This window comes from Desmodus rotundus, chromosome 3 (genome assembly GCF_022682495.2).
Source record: "Desmodus rotundus isolate HL8 chromosome 3, HLdesRot8A.1, whole genome shotgun sequence".
NCBI classification, from domain to species: Eukaryota; Metazoa; Chordata; class Mammalia; order Chiroptera; family Phyllostomidae; genus Desmodus; species Desmodus rotundus.
The window spans coordinates 149,601,181-149,621,574 of NC_071389.1; positions in this window are offsets into that span (position 1 = coordinate 149,601,181).

Sequence of the window (20,394 nt, forward strand, 5' to 3'; positions counted from 1 at the left end):
CACCCAGATGACTCCACCCCACAATAGCCGAGGTTTGTAACACTGTTACTTCTAGCTTTTCCCAAAACTTAAAAAAAAAATCACCTTTGAAAGGGAAGATTTTTGAGGCTGTTGATGACATTCAGGAAAATATGATGGGGCAGCTGAAAGGGATTGGGAGAACTGTGTGAGGTCCCAAGGTACCTACTTTGAAGGGGACTGAGGGATGATTGTCCTATGTACAATGTTTCTTGCATCTTGTATCTTCTTCAATAAATGTCTCTATTATATTACATGGCTGAATACTTTCTGATTAGACCCTTTACCCAGAAGTGGAAATGCTGAATCCTATGATAGTTCTATTTTTAATTTTTTGAGGAACCTCCACACAGTTTTCCATAGTGGCTGCACCAATATACATTTCCACCAACAGTGTTCAAGGGTCCTTTTTCTCCACATTCTCAGTGGAAATTATCTCTTGTCTTTTTGATAATAGCCATTCTTACAGGCATGAGGTAACATCTCACTGTCATTTTGTTTTGCATCCTTTAAAGATTAGTGATATTAAACACCCTTCCATTCCAGATAGCATTTTAATATATTCTTTAGAAAATGCCTAGTTAGGTCATTTTCCCACTAACTAGTCAGATTATTTGGTGTGTTTTGCTATTGAATTGAATGAATTCCTTATATTTTGGGCGGTATTAACCCTTTCTGAGATGTGAAGTTTGCAAAATATTGTCTATTATTTTGTAGGCCGTCTTTTCATTTTATTGATTGTTTCTTTGTTGTGCAGGAGTTTTTTAGTTTGATTAGTTTGACTTGCTGATTTTTGCTTTTGGTGCCATAATCAAAATGGCATAGCCAAGATCAATGTCAGGAAGTTTTTCCCTATGTTTTCTTGTATGAGTTTATACATTCTAGGTCTTACATTTAAGTTTTTTTGTGTGTGTGTGTGTGCTGATTAAGTGTTGATGAAGCTATTTTGAGTTAATTTTTGTGTGTGGCTGTTAGTTTTCCCAAAGCTATTTACTGAAGATATTATTCTTTCCCAATTGTATATTCCCAGTGCTGTCTATTGAGGGGAATTTTCTTGGCACTTTTCTCAAAAATTAATTGACCATATATGTGTAGGTTTATTTGTGGGCTTTCTTCTATTTATGGGTCCGTTTTTATGCCAGTATATATTCATCAGGATCATCTTCTGTAGTTGCATTCTATTTTAATGTCTTTGCCTATTTTGGGTATCATGGTAACGCTGGCTAAACATTAATTTGAAAGACTTCCATCCTATTTAATTTCTTGAAAGCCTGTGTATATAATTAGTATTTTTAAAATTTTAGGTGAAATATGTTTCATTTTCTTCAGATGAGCTCCCAAAAGTGGAATTGCTGGGTCCTGTGTTCATTGCAGCATTATTTACAATATTCAAGTTATTGAAGCAACCTAGGTGTTTATCAGTAGATGAATGGATAGAGAAGTGAATACATGCACACACACATCTACACTAGAATATTACTCACCCACGGGGAAAAAAAAGTGAAATCGTGCCTTTTGTGGCAACATGAGTAGATCTAAAGGGCATTATGCTCAGTGAAATAAGCCAAGAAAGGGAAATGCTACATCATTGTGCTTATGTGAAGAATCTAAAAAAAACTAAAGAAATGAACGAATAAAACAAACTCATAGATACAGAAAAACTGATAATTGCCAGAAGGTTGGGCAGTGGGGATATGGGCAAAAGGATGAACGTGATTAAGAGGCACAAACATAATATAAATCAGTCACAGGGTTATAACATACAGCATAGGCAAGATCACTAACATGACAATAACTTTGGACAGTGACAGATGGGTAGTGGAGGTTTTGTTGTAATCACTTTATAGGGGATATAAATGTGAAATCTCATCATGTTCTACACCTGAAATGAATATAATGTATGTCAGCTGCATTTTAATTCAAAAGAGCTATGCATTCCAGAATAAAAATTAGACACGAGAGATGTTTTGGTAGAAATCACCAGTGAGGCCATCTAAGCCTAGATTTTTCTCTTTTCTTCTTTTTCTTCTATTTTTTTTCATTTTGTCATCAATTTAATTTTTTTTTAATTTTTATTATTATTTAATTACAGTTGTATGCCTTTTCTCCTCATCCCTCCACCCCACCCCAGGTGAACCCACCTCCCTCCCCCACCTTCACCCTCCTCCTTGGTTTTGTCCATGTGTCCTTTATAGTAGCTCCTGTAATCCCCTCTTCCCACTGTCCCCGCCCCCCCCCCCTGCCCTGGCTATTGTTAGATTGTTCTTAACTTCAATGTCTCTGGTTATATTTTGTTTGCTTTTTTCTTCTATTGATTTTGTTCCAGTTAAAGGTGAGATCATATGGTATTTGTCCCTCACCGCCTGGCTTATTTCACTTAGCATAATGCTCTCCAGTTTCATCCATGCTGTTGCAAAGGGTATAAGCTCCTTCTTTCTCTCTGCTGCGTAGAATTCCATTGTGTAAATATACCATAGTTTTTGGATCCACTCGTTTGCTGATGGGCACTTCGGTTGCTTCCAGTACTTGGCTATTGTAAATTGTGCTGCTATGAACATTGGGGTGCACAGATTCTTTTGGATTGGTGTTTCAGGGTTCTTAGGGTATAATCCCAGCAGCAGAATTGCTGGGTCAAAGGGCAGTTCCATTTTTAGTTTTCTGAGGAAATTCCATATTGTTTTCCACAGTGGCCTCACCAGTCTGCATTCCCACCAACAGTGCACTAGGGTTCCCTTTTCTCCGCATCCTCTCCAACATTTGTTTGTGGATTTGTTTATGTTGGCCACTCTGACTGGTGTGAGATGATACCTCATTGTGGTTTTAATTTGCATCTCTCTGATGGCTAGTGATGCTGAGCATGTTTTCATATGTCTCTGGGCCCTCTGTATGTCTTCCTTGGAGAAGTGTCTGTTCAAGTCCTTTGCCCATTTTTTAATTGGGTTGTTTGTCTTCCTGGAGTGGAGTCGTATGAGTTCTTTATATATTTTGGAAATCAGGCCCTTGTCTGAGGTACCATTGGCGAATATGTTTTCCCATACTGTTGGTTCTCTTTGTAATTTGGTGCTGTTTTCTTTAGCCATGCAGAAGCTTTTTATTTTGATGAGGTCCCATTTGTTTATTCTTTCCTTTATGTCCCTTGCTTTAGGGGATGTGTCTGTGAGGATGTTGCTGCGTGGAATGTCTGAGATTTTCCTGCCAATGTTTTCCTCAAGGACTTTTATGGTGTTACAGCTTATATTTAAGTCTTTTATCCATCTTGAGTTTATTTTCGTGTATGGCATAAGTTGGTGATCGAGTTTCATTTTTTTGCACGTAGCTGTCCAGATCTCCCAACACCATCTGTTGAAGAGGCTGTTTTTGCTCCATTTTATGCTCCTGCCTCCTTTGTCAAATATTAATTGATCGTATAGACTTGAGTTTATTTCTGGGCTCTCTATTCTGTTCCATTGGTCTATGTGCCTGTTTTTATGCCAGTACCAGGCTGTTTTGATTACAGTGGCCTTGTAATACAGTTTGATATCAGGTATTGTGATCCCTCCTTCTTTGTTCTTCTTTCTCAAAATTGCTGCAGCTATTCAGGGTCGTTTATGGTTCCATATGAATTTCTGAAATGTTTGTTCTATATCTGTGAAATATGTCATGGGTACTCTAATAGGGATTGCATTGAATCTATAAATTGCTTTGAGTAGTATGGCCATGTTGATGATATTAATTCTTCCAATCCATGAACATGGTACATGCTTGCATTTGTTTGTATCTTCCTTAATTTCTTTCTTCAGTGTTGTGTAGTTTTCTGAGTACAGGTCTTTTACCTCCTTGGTTAGGTTTATTCCTAGGTACTTTATTTTTCTTGTTGTATATCGAATGGGATTTTTTTCCTGATTTCTGTTTCTGCAGTTTCGTTGTTGGCATACAGGAATGCCTTTGATTTCTGGGTATTGACTCTGTATCCAGCTGTTTTGCCAAATTCATTTATTAGGTCGAGTAGTTTTTTGGTGGAGTCTATAGGGTTTTCCATGTACACTATCATGTCGTCTGCAAACAGTGACAGTTTCATTTCCTCCTTTCCAATTTGGATGCCTTTTATTGCTTTTTCTTGTCTGATTGCTGTGGCTAGGACTTCCAATACTATGTTGAATAGGAGTGGTGAGAGAGGGCATCCTTGTCTTGTTCCTGATCTTAGTGGGAAAGCTCTAAGTTTTTGTCCATTGAGTGTGATGTTGGCTGTAGGTCTCTCATATATGGCCTTTATGATGTTGAGAAATGCTCCCTCTATTCCCACTGTGCTGAGTGTTTTTATAAGAAATGGGTGTTGTATCTTATCAAATGCTTTTTCTGCATCTATTGATATGATCATGTGATTTTTGTCTTTGCTGTTGTTGATGTGATGTATTATGTTTATTGATTTGCGAATATTGTACCATCCTTGCATCCCTGGTGGTCATGGTGGATGATGTTTTTAATGTGGATGGTGGATGATGTTTTTAATGTATTGCTGGATGCGGTTTGCCTATATTTTGTTGAAATTTTAGCATCTATGTTCATCAGCGATATTGGCCTGAAGTTTTCTTTCTTCGTTCTGTGTTTATCTGGTTTTGGGATTAGGATGATGTTGGCTTCATAAAAAGAGTTTGGGAGTCTTCCATCAGTTTGGATTTTTTCGAATAGTCTGTGAAGGATAGGGGTTAGCTCTTCGTTAAATGCTTTGTAGAATTCTCCTGGGAAACCATGTGGTCCAGGGCTTTTGTGTGTTGGGAGTTTTTTGATGACTGCTTGAATTTCGTCTGCTGTTAGTGGTCTGTTCAGGCTTTCTGCTTCTTCTTCATTCAGATTTGGAAGATTATATTTTTCTAGAAATGTGTCCATTTCACCTAGGTTTTCAAATTTTTTGGAGTACAGTTCTTTGTAGTAATTTCTTACAATCCTTTGTATTTCTGTGGTATCAATTGTAATCTATCCTCTTTCACATCTGATTGTGTTTATTTGAGTCCTCTCTTTTTTTTTTCTTGATGAGCCTACTTAAAGGCTTGTCAATTTTGTTTATCTTTTCAAAGAACCAGCTCCTGGATTCATTGATCCTTAGAATTGTGCTTGTAGTCTCTATGTCATTTAGTTCTGCTCTGATCTTGGTTATTTCCTTCCTTCTGCTTGCTCTGGGCTGTCTTTGTTGTTGTCCCTCGAATTCTTGTAGGCATAGGGTTAGGTTGTTTGTTTGAAATGTTTCTATCTTTTTAAGGTAGGCCTGTATTACTATGAACTTCCCTCTCAACACTGCCCTTGCTGCGTCCCATAGGTTTTGGGTTATTGTGAGTTCATTTACATTTGTTTCCAGAAACTTTTTGATTTCTTCCTTAATCTCGTTCTTGACCCATTCATTGTTTAATGGCATGCTATTCAGTCTCCATGATTTTGAGTGTTTTGGGTTTTTTCCTTTGGGGTTGGTTTCTAGTTTCCGTCCCTTGTGGTCAGAGAAAATGCTTGATATGATTTCCATTTTCTTGAACTTGTTGAGGCTTGCTTTGTGTCCTATCATGTGGCCTATCTTTGAAAAAGTTCCATGGACACTTGAAAAGAATGTGTATTTTGCTTCTTTGGGATGAAAAGCTCTATATATATCAGTTAAGTCCATTTCATCTAGGGTATTGTTAAGTGACACAATATCCTTCTTGATATTTTGTTTGGAAGACCTGTCCATTTTTGACAGTGGGGTGTTAAAGTCTCCTACTATAATTGTGTTGCTGTCAATATCTTTCTTGAAGTCCTCCAAGATTTTCTTTATGTATTTGGGTGCTCCTATGTTGGGTGCATATATATTTATAATGTTTATGTCTTGTTGGTGGATTCTTCCTTTGAGTATTATGAGGTGATCTTCTGGGTCTCTCTTTATGGCCCTTCTTTGGAAGTCTATTTTGTCTGATATGAGTATTGCTACCCCTGCTTTTTTTTCCTGTCCGTTTGCTTGGAAGATTTGTTTCCAGCCCTTCACTTTCAATCTGTTTAGGTCTTTTGTCCTGAGATGGGTCTCTTGTAGGCAGCATATGTGTGGGTCATGTTTTCTTATCCATTCAGCTATTCTATGTCTTTTGATTGGAGCATTTAATCCATTTAGGTTTAAGGTTATTATCGATAGGTAGTTATTCATTGCCATTTTTTCCTACCTGTGTTCCTCTCTCTCTGTTCCTTCCTTTTCTTAAAGCAGTCCCTTTAGCATCTCTTGCAGAGCTGGTTTGGTGGAAGTGTATTCTTTTAGACTTCTTTTGTCTGGGAAACTCTTTATTTGGTCTTCTATCTTGATTGAGAGCCTTGCTGGGTAAAGTCGTCTTGGTTGCAGGCCTCTGGTTCTCATTACTTGGAATATTTTTTGCCATTCTCTTCTGGCTTGGAGCGTTTCCATTGAGAAGTCAGTTGCTAACCTTATTGGGGCTCCCTTGTATGTTACTTCCTGTTTCTCCCTTGCTGCCTTTAAGATCCTCTCTTTGTCTTGGAGATTTGCCTTTTTAATTATGATGTGTCTTGCAGTGGGTCTCTTTGGGTTCCTCTTGCTTGGGACTCTCTGTGTTTCCTGGATTTGGGTGACTTTTTCTCTCCTCAGATTAGGGAAATTTTCCATCATTACTTTTTCATACAGGTGTTCTATCCCTTGCTCTTCTTCTTCTCCTTCTGGTATTCCTATTATACGGATATTGTTACGTTTCATGTTGTCCTGCATTTCCCTTATTACCTCTTCATTCTTTCTGAGCCTCTTTTCCTTTTCTTGCTCTTTCTGGGTGTTTTTTTGTACTTTCTCCCCCAGCTCGCTGATCCAATCCTCTGCTTCATCAAGTCTGCTTTCCATTCCTTCTACTGTCTTCTTCAGTTCAGAAATTCTATTCTTCATTTCCTCTTGGCCCTTGTTGATAGTTTCTATTTCCTTTTTCATGTTGATATAGTTTGCAGTGAGTTCATTGTAGTTTCCCTGTAGTTTCTGGTAGTTCTCTTTGAGCTCAGTGAGCTTCCTGATGACCATTGCTTTGAACTCAGTATCTGATAGTTGACTTGCCTCTTTTTCAGTTAGCATTCTTTCTGAGGCTTCCTCCTTTCCTTTCATTTGGGGATTGTTTCTTTGTCTTCCCATTGTTTGTGAGACTCCTCTTGTTAGCCTCTGCTTCTTAAATTGATCTATTTTGATTCCCTGGGTTTATGGTATGAACTTCTATGGTAGAATGCCAATGGGGTTCAGTGGTGCTGTCTCCTTAATCTCCTGTGCTCAGTGGTCTGGAGGTGACATTTATGGGTGGAACCTGGTCTAACTCTGGTCTTTTCAGAGCTCCAGGTTTTATTGTCTCACCTGTGGGAAAAAGAGAAAGAAGGGGCCGGAAAAGGAGAATGGAAGGAGGGAAAAAGGGAATAGAAAAGGAAAGGAAGGAAGGAAGAAGGAAAGAAAAAGATTGGAGGAAAGATAAGAAGGAATTTTAACAAAAATTAAAACCAAACAATAAATAAAAGAAGGCAGGAAGAAAGAATAAAAAAGGTAAAGGATGGAAGGAAGAAGGAATACAAAAAGAAAGAAGGACAGAATGGAAAAAGGAATTTAGGGGGAAAGGAGAAAAAAAAAAGTCTTTTGCTGGCTTTAATCCGGTCAGGTGAGTTCTGGTGGTCTTCCTGTCTGAGAAATGGCAGGGGGTGGTTTTAGGTATTGGTTTAACTTTTCTCCCTTTCTGAGTCACACTCTTCGCTGTTGTTCAGCCTTCAGTCCAGTTCCTCAGGGTCCTTCTGCTCCCCATTAGGCCTTTAGTTCACCAGTTGTGCTGTCCTTGAGTTGCACCAGTTAGGGGCAACTCACACTCCACCTTCTTGCTCTTTGCTGTCTTAGATGCTAGGGGCTCTCAGTTCTCCTTTGGGGTAGTTCAGCCCCCTAATGGGTCAAGTCTTTCCAGGGAATGCAGTCTCCCCTAGCCCTGCAGCTCCCCTGTGCTGGGCGTTCTGCCTTCTTCCTAGAGAGCCAGTAGGCCCTGCAGGGCTCTGTGCTCAGGGGCTAGATAGGAATTTTTCAGAACCGGTGCTTTTAGGTGTGGTTGCCCACAGGCAGCCAGGGCATTGATCGGGTTGCATGGCCCATCAACTGCTTTGGGCCTGTTGCGGGGGTCAGTCAGCCACTGATCCTGTTGCTCACCCACCCGAGGTTTCAGGTGTGGGTGCCAAGCTGGGGTTTTAGGTGTGCACTCCAACCCAGGTGCTTTGTGTCTGTGCGCCCAGGCAGCCGGGCCACTTATCAGGGCCAGCACCCCCTCTCCCGGGGTTTCAGGTGTTGGCCCCAGGCCCCTGATTGGGGTACGCACCCACTGAGGCACTTGGGGTCTGGTGCCCAGGCAGCTGGGCGGCTTATCAGGGCTTGTGCTCACCCGGGGTTTCAGGTGTGGGCCCCTAGACCGCTAATCTGGGTGCCTGCCAGCCGGGCTTCAGGTGAGCGCTGGGGCTGCTTTTCCATGCTCACAGTCCAGGGGCTGAGGGGGGAGGGGCGCCAGAGGCCGTGGCTGCTGCGGAGAGTTCTCTAACTAACCGCTGAGTGCCTCTCTTTTCTCTTTTTTCTTTTGGAGAAATTCTTCCTATTCTAGCCCCCCTGGTCCAAACAAGCACCTGGCCTCTCACACAGCCCAGCCTGGCTCTCTCCCAAGAATCCTGCAGCAGACCCTGCACCCAGGCCGGGGCTTCAGCCGCCCTGGTCCCCATGCAGGTCCCGGGGACCTTATTGTCCTTAAGCACTCTTCTTACCATCAGATCTTTCAATGTCCTCTATCTTTGGTCTCCGATCTTCATATATGCTGGAATACCGTTGGCTGTTCACTCTGTTCATCAGATCAGCTAGGTGTTTCACTGCTGCCGAGGGGAAGTGGACTCTGCTCCCACCTATCTCGCCGCCATCTTCCCCCAATCTCCAGTAACCATGTTTAGAGCACTCACAAGACATCACCCTCCAGGACCACTGTAGCCTCTCATAATTTCAGTTTATTGTTTAATAGAACGTGTGTAATCTGTAAATATCTAGATAAATATTTCTGATGGAGCAGAGTTTGTGGGAAAGTACCTGGCAGCTTAAAATTACCCATTTTCATATTCATTGATAATTATTCATCAATTATTTATTTCCCTGTACAGCTCCTGAATGCCTGATTCAACAGAATGAGAGTCAGTCCATTGCCAGACATTGTCATAAAATATAGTGCTCTAAGTATTCCATTCATTAGCTCTGGGTTGCCAGCATTTTATTTCGGATCACTGATTTTGATGTAAGATTTAAATAGGTTATGTGGAATTTGCTATTCATATTTTGAGATTAAAGACCAGTACTTAAAGTCACACCTCACAATCTCCTTATGTTTTACCTGTGTAAAATAGATGGCTATATAGACTTGGGAAAATTACAAAAAAGAAAAAAGGTAAAGAATACAGAAAAATATATTTGAATGTAGAAAAATGAAATTAAGGCGGAGAACCAAGATGGCGGCGTAGGTAGACATACTGCGCCTCCTCGCACAACCAGAACTGACAGAGAATCGAACAGCAAGGGGGACCAACACCAAGAAAATAGAAAATAACCATTCATCCAGACTGGTAGGAGGGGCGGAGACGGGCACCGGGGTGGAGAGGACTCGCGTGGCTGTGGCGGGACTGAGACTGGCGGAGTGTGGGACAAATGGCGCAGGCAGTCCGAGCACTAGCAGACCCTGCGGCCCCACATCTGCGCAGATAAACCGAGAGGGCCGGACTCAGAGTGGCGGAGAGTGGGGCAGGCAGAGCAGCGGGTAGCACCCCGCGGCACCAAATTTGCCCACAGATAAACCTGACGAATGGCGGGCAACGAAGCAGACCGTGAAACCCAGGGCTCCAGCTCCGGGAAATAAAGCCTCAAACCTCTGATTGAAAGCGCCCCTGGGGGTTGGGGCAGCAGCAGGAGAGACTCCCAGCCTCACAGAAGAGGTTGTTGGAGAGACCCACAGGGGCCTAGAGTGTGCACAGGCCCACTTACTTGGGAACCAGCACCAGAGTGGCCCAGTTTGATTGTGGGTAGCGGAGTGAAGGATTGAAATCCGGAGGAGAGTGAGGCGGGCGCCATTGTTCCCACTCGGCCCCTCCCCCTCGTACAGCGTCACAGCTCAGCGACCAGCGTTACCCCGCCCTGGTGAACACCTAAGGCTCCGCCCCTTAAAGTAACAGACGCGCCAAGACAAACAAACAAACAAAAAAATGGCCCAAATGACAGAACACTTCAAAGCTCCAGAAAAAATACAACTAAGTGAGGAAGAGATAGCCAACCTATCGGATGCACAGTTCAAAGCACTGGTTATCAATATGCTCACAGACTTGGTTGAATCTATTCGAAAAACAGATGAAAAAATGAAGCCTATGCTAAGAGAAACAAAGGAAAATGTACAGGGAACCAATAGTGATGAGAAGGAAACTGGGACTCAAATCAATGGTGTGGACCAGAAGGAAGAAACAAACATCCAAACAGAAAAGAATGAAGCAACAAGAACTTGGAAAAATGAGGACAGGCTTAGGAACCTCCCGGACACCTTGAAACGTTCCCACATCCGAATTATAGGGGTGCCAGAAGGAGAAGAGGAAGAACAAAAAATTGATAACTTATTTGAACAAATAATGAAGGAGAACTTCCCTAATCTGGCAAAGGAAATAGACTTCCGGGAAGTCCAGGAAGCTCAGAGAGTCCCAAAGAAGCTGGACCCAAGGAGGAACACACCAAGGCACATCATAATTACATTACCCAAGTTTAAACGCAAGGACCTACATCCAAGATTACTGTATCCAGCAAAGCTATCACTTAGAATGGAAGGGAAGATAAAGTGCTTCTCAGATAAGGTCAAGTTAAAGAAGCTCATCATCACCAAGCCCTTATTATATGAAATGTTAAAGGGAGTTACGTAAGAAAAAGAAGATCAAAAATTGGAACAGTAAAAATGACAGCAAACTCACAGTTATTAACGGCCACACATAAAACAAAAACGAGAGCAAACTAGGCAAACAACTAGAACATGAGGGTTGTCATTAAGGGAGTGGGAGGGGGAGAGAGGGGGAAAGGTACAGAGAATAAGTAGCATAGATGAGAGGTGGAAAATAGACAGGGGGAGGGTAAAAATAGTGTAGGAAATGTAGAAGCCAAAGAACTTATAAGTATGACCTATGGACATGAACTATAGGGGGGGAATGTGGGAGGGAGGGGGGTGGGCAGGATGGAGTGGAGTGGGGGGGGAAATGGGACAACTGTAATAGCATAATCAATAAATATATTAAAAAAAAAAAGAAAAAGAAAAATGAAATTAAAGAAGAGCCATAAAATGACTTTGAATTCTTTGACCACCCAATATTATATGCTTAAAGTATTTTAGTTTTCTCATAGCATGTGGTTTATTTGTGGTTTCAGTTACAGATTTTATATTAGTTAATGTTTGTTTGGTAACATCTATTTGTTGAAATCCTGAAGGGCCTGTTTCACCTGCTGGTTCCTTAAAGCATAAATAAAAGGATTCAGCATGAGAGCAGCAGAGTGATTAAGAACTGCTATCTCTTTGCTCAAAGCCACATATTCTTTTGCAGATGTTGTCACACATCTTCCATAAGAATGGAAATTCCCAAAAGAAATGGAAACCAGCCTTGGCTGGTGTGGTTCAGTGGATGGAGTGCTGGCCTCTGAACCACAGGGTTGCTGGTTTGATCTCCAACCAGGGCACATGCCTGGGTTGCAGGCCAGATCTCCAGTAGGGGGTTCGTGAGAGGCATCCACGCATTGATGTTTCTCTTCTTCTCTTTCTCCCTCCCTTAATCCTCTCTCTAAAAATGAATCAATAAAATCTTTAAAAAAAGAAATGGATTCCATAATCATATGAGAAGCACAAGCAGAAAAGGACTTTTTCCTTTGCCAAGCAGAGGGCATCTTCAGAATTGTTCAAAGGATGATTGTCTAAGAGAGAATCACCATGGCCAAAGTTACCATGAGTGTGAATACTGCTAAGAAAAATGTCATAATCTGTAGAAATTTTGTGGAAGCAATTAGCAGCATAGGAAAAAAGTCACAAGTGAAGTGGTCAATAATATTTGACTCACAGAAATCCAGCTGGAAGCCCATACTCACAGAGGGACAGACAATGAGGAAAGCAGCCAGCCAGGAGCTAATTTCAAGTTGATTACAGACTTTGTTACTCATGATAGTTATGTAATGTAGAGGTTTGCAGATAGCCACATAACAATTATAAGACATTACAGCCAGAAGACAAAAATCTGTGGAGCCCAGAAGCATTAAAAAAATTTGTGTCACACAAGCATTATGGGAAGTAGTTGTGTCTCTTGTAGTGATACTGACCAGAAACCTGGAAATGCAGACATTTGTGAATAGAATTTCTAAGAAAGAGTAATTCCTGAGGGAGAAATACATGGGAATTATTGTTAACATGATGATGGTCATGTCTCCAGTCACACTGAACAAGTAGATGAACAGCAGAAGGAAGAACATCACTGCTAAGTTTTGTAACTAAGTCCCAGAAGAATGAATTTGCTTACTGATGTCTTCTTTGGCATGGTTAAATTCTTCAGTCTGTAGGTTAAAATAACCATGGATATCAACTCCTGATATGATCTTTTTTTCCATAGATGATAAATTTTAATTGGCTTCATCTCAATACTTTATTTTGTCTCCATTTTTCCCCACCACAGCCCCCCACCCCACCCATCCCTGCCTCTTACCCTTGAATCTACCCCCTTTGGCTTTGTCCATGTGTCCTTTATACATGTTCCTTGATAGCCCTTCCCCTATTTTCCTCCATTATCCCTCTTCCCACTCTCCTCTGTTTACTGTCATTTTGTTCTTTATTTCAACGTCTCTGGTTATATTTTGCCTGCTTGTTTGTTTTGTTGCTTAGGTTCCACTTATAGGTGACATCATATGGTATCGGTGATTTCAGATACATTTGTAGTGTTCTTATTCAGCACAACGAACAATAAAATATGCATTAACAAAATGTGACAACATAGTTATTCATCAAATTTGCAAATCCATATCAGCAATTAATTTGCTTTATATTACTAATAAATCTTAGATTTTAATCACAGCTTTTATAATTCTGATATATATAAATATATGTATATTTCTCACCTGAGGATATATTCATTGGTTTTTAGAGAGATAGGAAGTGAAAGAGAGAGAGAGAGACATTGATAAGTTGCCTCCTATGTGTACCCCAATGGGGGATTAAACCTGCAACCTAGGTATGTGCCCTGACCAGGGCCCCTGTTACATATTTTTGATTACTTACTTTCTTAACACAGATAAAGTCTCTCTTCTTTAAAATGATGATTGGAAGAAATATTTGAAAAATGCTCAAGGAAGAGATAATTTTTGATCAGTCATTTCTTCTGCTTCATGCAAATTCTAATATTATAGATAGAATACTATATTCTGTCAGGATGGGCAGGGATATCCTCCTGGCAACCTAAGCCTGCCCCTTATCCTATCAAAGAGGTCGGAATGTCAGGATGGGCGGGGATATCCACCTGGCAGCCTGAGCCCGAGGGGAACCACCAATGATGGACTGCAGCTTTCTTCCAGGAGACCAATCCCTAGCCCCCGAGGGGAGCCAATCAGAATTTGGTGCAAAAAACCCCAACATATTCCTTGCTTCTGCATGACTTCCTCGGCCCCTCCATGGGACTGGAGAATCTCACAGGGTCGCAAACCTCAGTAAAGCTCTGTACTGCCTAATTTTGTGGCTGATTGGCATTTCTTCCTCAGCAGAGCCTGAGAAAACCTTTCATATTCCTCAAATACCTAAAGCCTAAAGTGTGTTGCCAAAATTAATTGCATTATAGATGCACTATATTTTTTGTCTCCAGGGAGATTTGTATAATGTTTCCCTTAATCAACAAACCTAATCAACAAAACAAATACACAAAAAGCAAAATAGAACCAGAGACATGGAAATAAAGAACAAACTGACATTGCCCAGAGGGGCATGGGGGGGGGATAAAGGGGAAAAGAAGGGGAAGAGTCATCAAGGAATATATATAAAGGACACACGGACAAAGACAACGGGGGAGGAGGAGATTGAATGTGGGAAGGGCAGGTGGGTAAGGTGGAAGAGAGTAATGGGGGGAAAATGAGGACAACTGAATTTGAACAGCAATAATAAAGAAAATAAAGACAGAAAGAAATTGAACATGATACAAATGAAAAACAAAAATTAAAACAATTAGACAAAATCATCTTTAACATTACACTCAAAACTTCTTACAGTGTGTCTGTTTTTTTTTTGATAAAATGTTTTTGGAAAACCTATATTTTAAGCAATACCAGCAAAATCATAAAATGCATGATCTTTAAATTCCAAACCAAAATATTTTTGGAAGTGTGCTCATTATATTTCACAGATTGAATTTTTTGATTGAGACATGGATAGTTTATGACAAGGGGGATGTTGAACAAATCTTTAATTTATAAATCATGAGTGTACAAAAGTGAATTAGTTTTATAAAATAAGTAAAAATGAAGGAATCATTTCTTATCTAAAACATTAACATATAAATATTTTTTTATTTAAGAAAAATATTTAAGTGTAAACTGTGACTCAAATCAATCAGGGACTATTGTAAAAATGACTATGTTTTCTGTTAACCCACATTTCAATTTGTCTTCTAAATCATATAAATACCACAATTCCTCTCTTCGAAATGCATCATGAGGGAATTTTGTCAATTCTTGCATTATTCTCTCTCCCTATAGCTTCCTAAATTTATCAGAGCTGAGCTCATAAATGTATCTCACTTGCTTCAGGAAGGAATCAGGTAGCATTTTTTTTTTGTGCCTAACCAAGCTGTTAACATCAGCTTTTCTACATGAATAGCTAGTCTTGGCTCATGCCTTACAACTTCCTAAATCCTCCCAAACAAGTAACAGCTGGTCTCAGTGAACCCCCAACTCCCTCACCTCTTGCTAAATGGCCCCAGATTCAACACTTGGCAACAGCCAGCTTAGGTGCACAGCTTAGCTTCACCTGGGAAACTCCAAGTCCAGCATGAGTAGCAGCCATCTTAGATTGCTTTATTGCCCATGCAGAGTGGCCCTGGGCATAAAAAGGTGGGGGCTGACCTAGGCTTGCACCACCTGGGAAAGCCCTGAGCCTGGACACCCAGTGGAGAGCTACAGACCACACTGGAGCACCATTACTCTGTCCCCACACAGCTGATCTGCCACAGAAGGTGGAGGTTGGTGGTCAGTGGTAACAACCAGTCCTTGGAGCTGACTGGTCTGGGTAAAGCCCTCCAATTGACCTGCCAGCAGCCACCAAGGCTCAACAAGAGGAGGATGTACTCAGCCCACATGAGGGCACACCTCAAGTACCCTGCTTGGGTGATAGAAGAGGCCAGGCCACTGGATCCAACAGGACACCTACTATATTAGGCCATGCTACCAAGACAGGGAGTGATAGCAGCTCTACCTACTATACAGAAACAAACACAAGGAGGCTGCCAAAAAGAGGAGACAAAGAAACATAGCCCAAATGAAAAAATCAGATCAAAACTCCAGAAAAAGAAGTAAACCAAATGGAAGTAAATAATCTATCAGATACAGAGTTCAAAATACTGGTTATAAGGATGCTCAAGGAACTTAGTGAGGACATAAAAAAGATAGCATAAAAAAGAACCAGTCAGAAACAAAGCACACACTAGTTGAAATAAGGAACAATTTACAGGAAAGAACAGTAGAATGGATGAAGCCAAGAGTCAAATCAATGATTTGGGACATAAGGAAGCAAAAAACAACCAAGCAGAAACATGAAGAAGAAAAAAGAATCCAAAAGCAAAAACAAAACCTGAGGATTGTGTCAGCAGCCTCTGGGACAACTTCGAGCATTGCAATATTTGCATCCTAGGGGTGGCCAGAAGGAGAAAAGAAAGAACAAGAAACTGGAAATCTGTTTGCAAAAATAGTGAAAGAAAACTTCCCTAATTTGGTGAAGGAAATGGACATGCAAGTCCAGAGAGTCCCAAACAAGATGAATGCAAAGAGGCACACTCCAAGACACATAATTTAAATGCCAAAGTTTAAAGATAAAGAGAGAATCTTAAAAGTAGCAAGAGAAAGGAAGTTTTTCTTTGTTTTTCTTGTTTGTTCATTCATTTGTTGATTTCAGTTATATCCCACACGTGAGTGAAATCATATGTTTTTTTATGTTTTTTGCCTGACTTATTTTGCTTAGAATGATATTCTCAAGATTTACTGCAAACAGCAGCTCCAGCAAGGGGTTGATATTCAAAATATAATTAGAACTCACAGGACTCAACATGAAAAAAGCCAAAGAATCCAATTAAAAAATGGCAGAGAATCTGAACCGACAGTTCTCCCAAGAAGACATACAAATGGCCATGAGATATAAGAAAAATGCTCAGCTTCACTAGCTATTAGGGAAATGCAAATCAAAACTACAATGAGAAACCACCTCACACCAGTTACAAGGCAAGTAATGACACTGTTGGAGAGGTTGTGGAGGAAAAGGACCCTCATTCACTGTTGAGATGTAAACTGGTACAGCCACTATGGAAAACAGTATGGCGGTTCATCAGAAAATTAAGAATAGAATTACCATATGAACCAGCAATCCCTCTTCTGGTTATCTACCCCAAAATTTTGAAAACATTTATTTGCAATGATATGTACACCCCTACATTCATTACAGCATTATTCACAATGGTCCAGATATGGAAACAAAAGAAGTGTCCCTTGGTAGATGATTGGATAAAGAAAAGGTGGTACATAAATACAGTGGAATACTACTCAGTCATAAGCAAAGATGAAATACTGCCATTTGTGACAATATGAATAGATCTTGAGAATATCCTGATTTTTTGGATGTCTTTTGGTATTTGCTGCTAATTAGATACCCTTGCTGGAAGGTTTTTGTTTATTGTCAAATATACATGTTAGATGTTTTCAGCTGTTTCTCTGCAACTATTGAGATAAGCTCTATTTGACAAAAATTAGTTAAAAGTTTTATATATTATTATACTTTGGCCATTTATTTTATTAATTTTTAAAAGATTTTCTTTATTTATTTTAGAGAGAGGAGAAGGGAGGAATAAAGAGAGGGAGGGAAACATCAGTATGGGAGAGAAACATCAACTGATTGCCTCTCATATGCTCCCTAAGTGGGTACTGAACCCACAACCCTGTTCCCTGACCACCAATTGAACAAGCAACATTTTTTTCTTCTTCTCTAATTTTACTGTTATTCAAGTAAAGTTCTCTGCCTTTCCCCCCCCCCCAGCTTAACCCCCAGCCCTCCCCACCTCCTTCCCATTACACCATCCCACCCTACCCCCCCGTTATTGTCCATGTGTCCTTTATAGTTGTTCCTACAAACCCTTCCCCCTTTTACCCTGAAATTCCCTCCCCTCTCCCCTCTGGTCACTTTTGGCCTCTTCTCAATTTCAGTGTCTTTGGTTATATTTTGCTTGCTTCTGTGTTTAGTTGGTTAGGTTCCTGTTAAAGGTGAGATCAAATGGTATTTGTCTTTCACCGCCTGGCTTATTTCACTTAGCATAATGCTCTCCAGTTCCATCCATGTTGTCAGAAAGGGTAGGAGCTCCTTTTTTCTTTCTGCTGCATAGAATTCCATTGTGTAAATGTACCATAGTTTTTTGATCCATTCATTTACTGATGGGCACCTAAGTTGCTTCCAGCACTTGGCTATTGTAAATTGTGCTGCTATGAACATTGGAGTGCATAGGTTCTTTTGGATTGGTGTTTCAGGGCTCTTGGGATATAATCCTAACAGTGGAATTACCGGGTCAAAAGGCAGATCCATTTTTAGTTTTCTGAGGAAATTCCATACTGTTTTCCATAGGGGTTGCACCAGTCTACAATCTCAGCAACAGTGCAGTAGGGTGCCCTTTTCTCCACCTCTCCAACACTTGTTGTTTGTTGCTTTGGTATGATGGTCATCTGATTGGGTGTGAGGTGGTATGTCATTGTGGTTTTAATTTGCATCTCTCTGATAGCTAGTGATACTGAGCATCTTTTCATATGTCTCTCGGCCCTCTGTATGTCCTCCTTGGAGAAGTGTCTGTTCAAGTCCTTTGCCCATTTTTAATTGGGTTGTTTGTCTTCCTGGAGTGGAGTCATGTGAGTTCTTTATACATTTTGGAGATTAAACCCTTGTCTGAGGTATCATTGGCAAATATGTTTTCCCGTACAGTTGGTTCTCTTTTTATTTTAATACTGTTTTCTTCAGTCATGCAGAAGCTTTTTATTTTGATGAGATCCCATTTGTTTATTCTTTCCTTTATGTCCCTTGCTCCAGGGGACATATCAGTGAAAATACTGTTGTGTGAAATATCTGAGATTTTCCTGCCTATGTTTTCTTCTATGACTTTAATGGTGTCAAAACTTATATTTAAGCCTTTTGTCCACTTCAATTTATTTTTGTGTATGGTATAAGTTGGTGCTCGAGTCATGTTTTTTGCATGTAGCTGTCCAGCTCTCCCAACACCATTTGTTGAAGAGGCTATTTTTACTCCATTTTATACTGCTGCCCCTTTGTCAAAAATTAATTGACCATAGAGACTTGGGTTTATTTTGGGGCTCTGTTGAACCAGCAACCTTTTGCTTTGTGGGACAATACCCAATCAATTTAGCCACAGTGATCAGAGCTTTGCTATTTATTTTAAGACATTGTAACTGTATTCATTGTCGAGATTAGGCACTTTTTTCCATATAATGTGTATTTTCTAGTTTTGTGATAAGGATAATTTTCCTCATAGGATAAAATAGAAAATATTCTCTATTCCAATATATTCTGGGATAGTGTTAGTGTTAAACTAATAAACAATTATTAGTGTAGCTTTCTGAAAGAATAGCATTTACCAGTGAATGCAGAGTTTTCTTTGTCAAATATTTTTTTTAATTTTAATTTTAATTTCTACAATAGATATAGGCCTATCATATCTATTTTTGAGTGAGCTTTTATTGTTTATGTCTTTCAAAGAATTTTTCATATTATTTATTTATTTTTAATTAATTAGCATAGCATTGTTCAAAAATCTCCATGTTATCCATTTAATTACTGTGGAATATCAGTGGTATAACCTTGGCCATCCCTGATACTGGTAATTTCTATTTTCTCTGTATTTTGTATCATCAGTCTGGCTAAAAATTTATCAAATTTAGGGTATTTTTAAGTGGCCAGATTTGGTTTAATTGATATTTTAAAATGTATTTTTCTGACTTTTATTTCATTAATTTCCCCATTAGTCTTTATTATTCCCTTTCACGTTTTGTGTGATACTGGACAGAATAAATACCCTGTTGTTGTTTGGTGCAATATTCTGAAAATGTCAATTAGATCAATTTGGTTCATTCTGTTGTTGAAGTCTTCCATATCCTTACCTGCTATTTTTATAATTTTTTCTATAAGCTATTGAGTGTATTGACACATCTGACTATAGTTGTGCATTTGCATGCCAAGCTGAACTACATAGTGTTAAATTCAACTACATTTGTCAAATTGTGGTTGGTTTTGGATATGCAATTGTTAAAAATCAATGAAATAATTCTGTAGAAATCTATTGGATATATAAAATTTATAATGAATTTTATTGTATATTTTATTTGTAAATTATATTTTGAATTTTATAGAATGTGTATGTATATCTTTCTGACAACTGGTTGGTACGCACTTACTAGCTCACTATTTCTCTCTGCCCATATGCACTGAAGGACTTGGACTTTACCGAGCACTACATTGCTTGAGTCATGTCTTCATCAATAGATGCACAGCAAGTATTTGGATTTACATAGATTCTCCCAAGCAACAACTGAAAAATGAAAAGCCTTATAAAGCAAAGAGAGAAAATAAAATAAAATTCTGTTATAGCCAGAAAAGTCACATGTAAAAGAGAGTCTATTTTGCTTCTCAACTCTCACTGAAGTTGAGCAAATCAAGTTGAGCAAAATCCTTTTTGCAAGCAGATGTAGTAAATGATTTTGCTAAGATAGAAAAATGTAAATATCATGTGGGTGTTTTAGATATTAATACTCTGCAATAGTTTGTTAATTTTTACCTGCTTTTGATTAAGTATGACCCTGTTTCTATTAGCACTTGTTAGAAGAAGCCATTTTTAATGGTAAAAAAAGAGAATCCAAGCACTGAGAATTTAGATGGATATTAGGAAAAGTGTCCTGATGGTAAATTAAATGATCTTTTGTGTTCATGCATCGCTTGTGAAAGAAGATGGGAAAGAGGCAGGTGGATGAACATTAAATGAAGGTTTATTTTTAGAAGTATAGATCTATAATTAAGTACTTACAGAAAAAAATTGGGTAAAGGTTTGAAC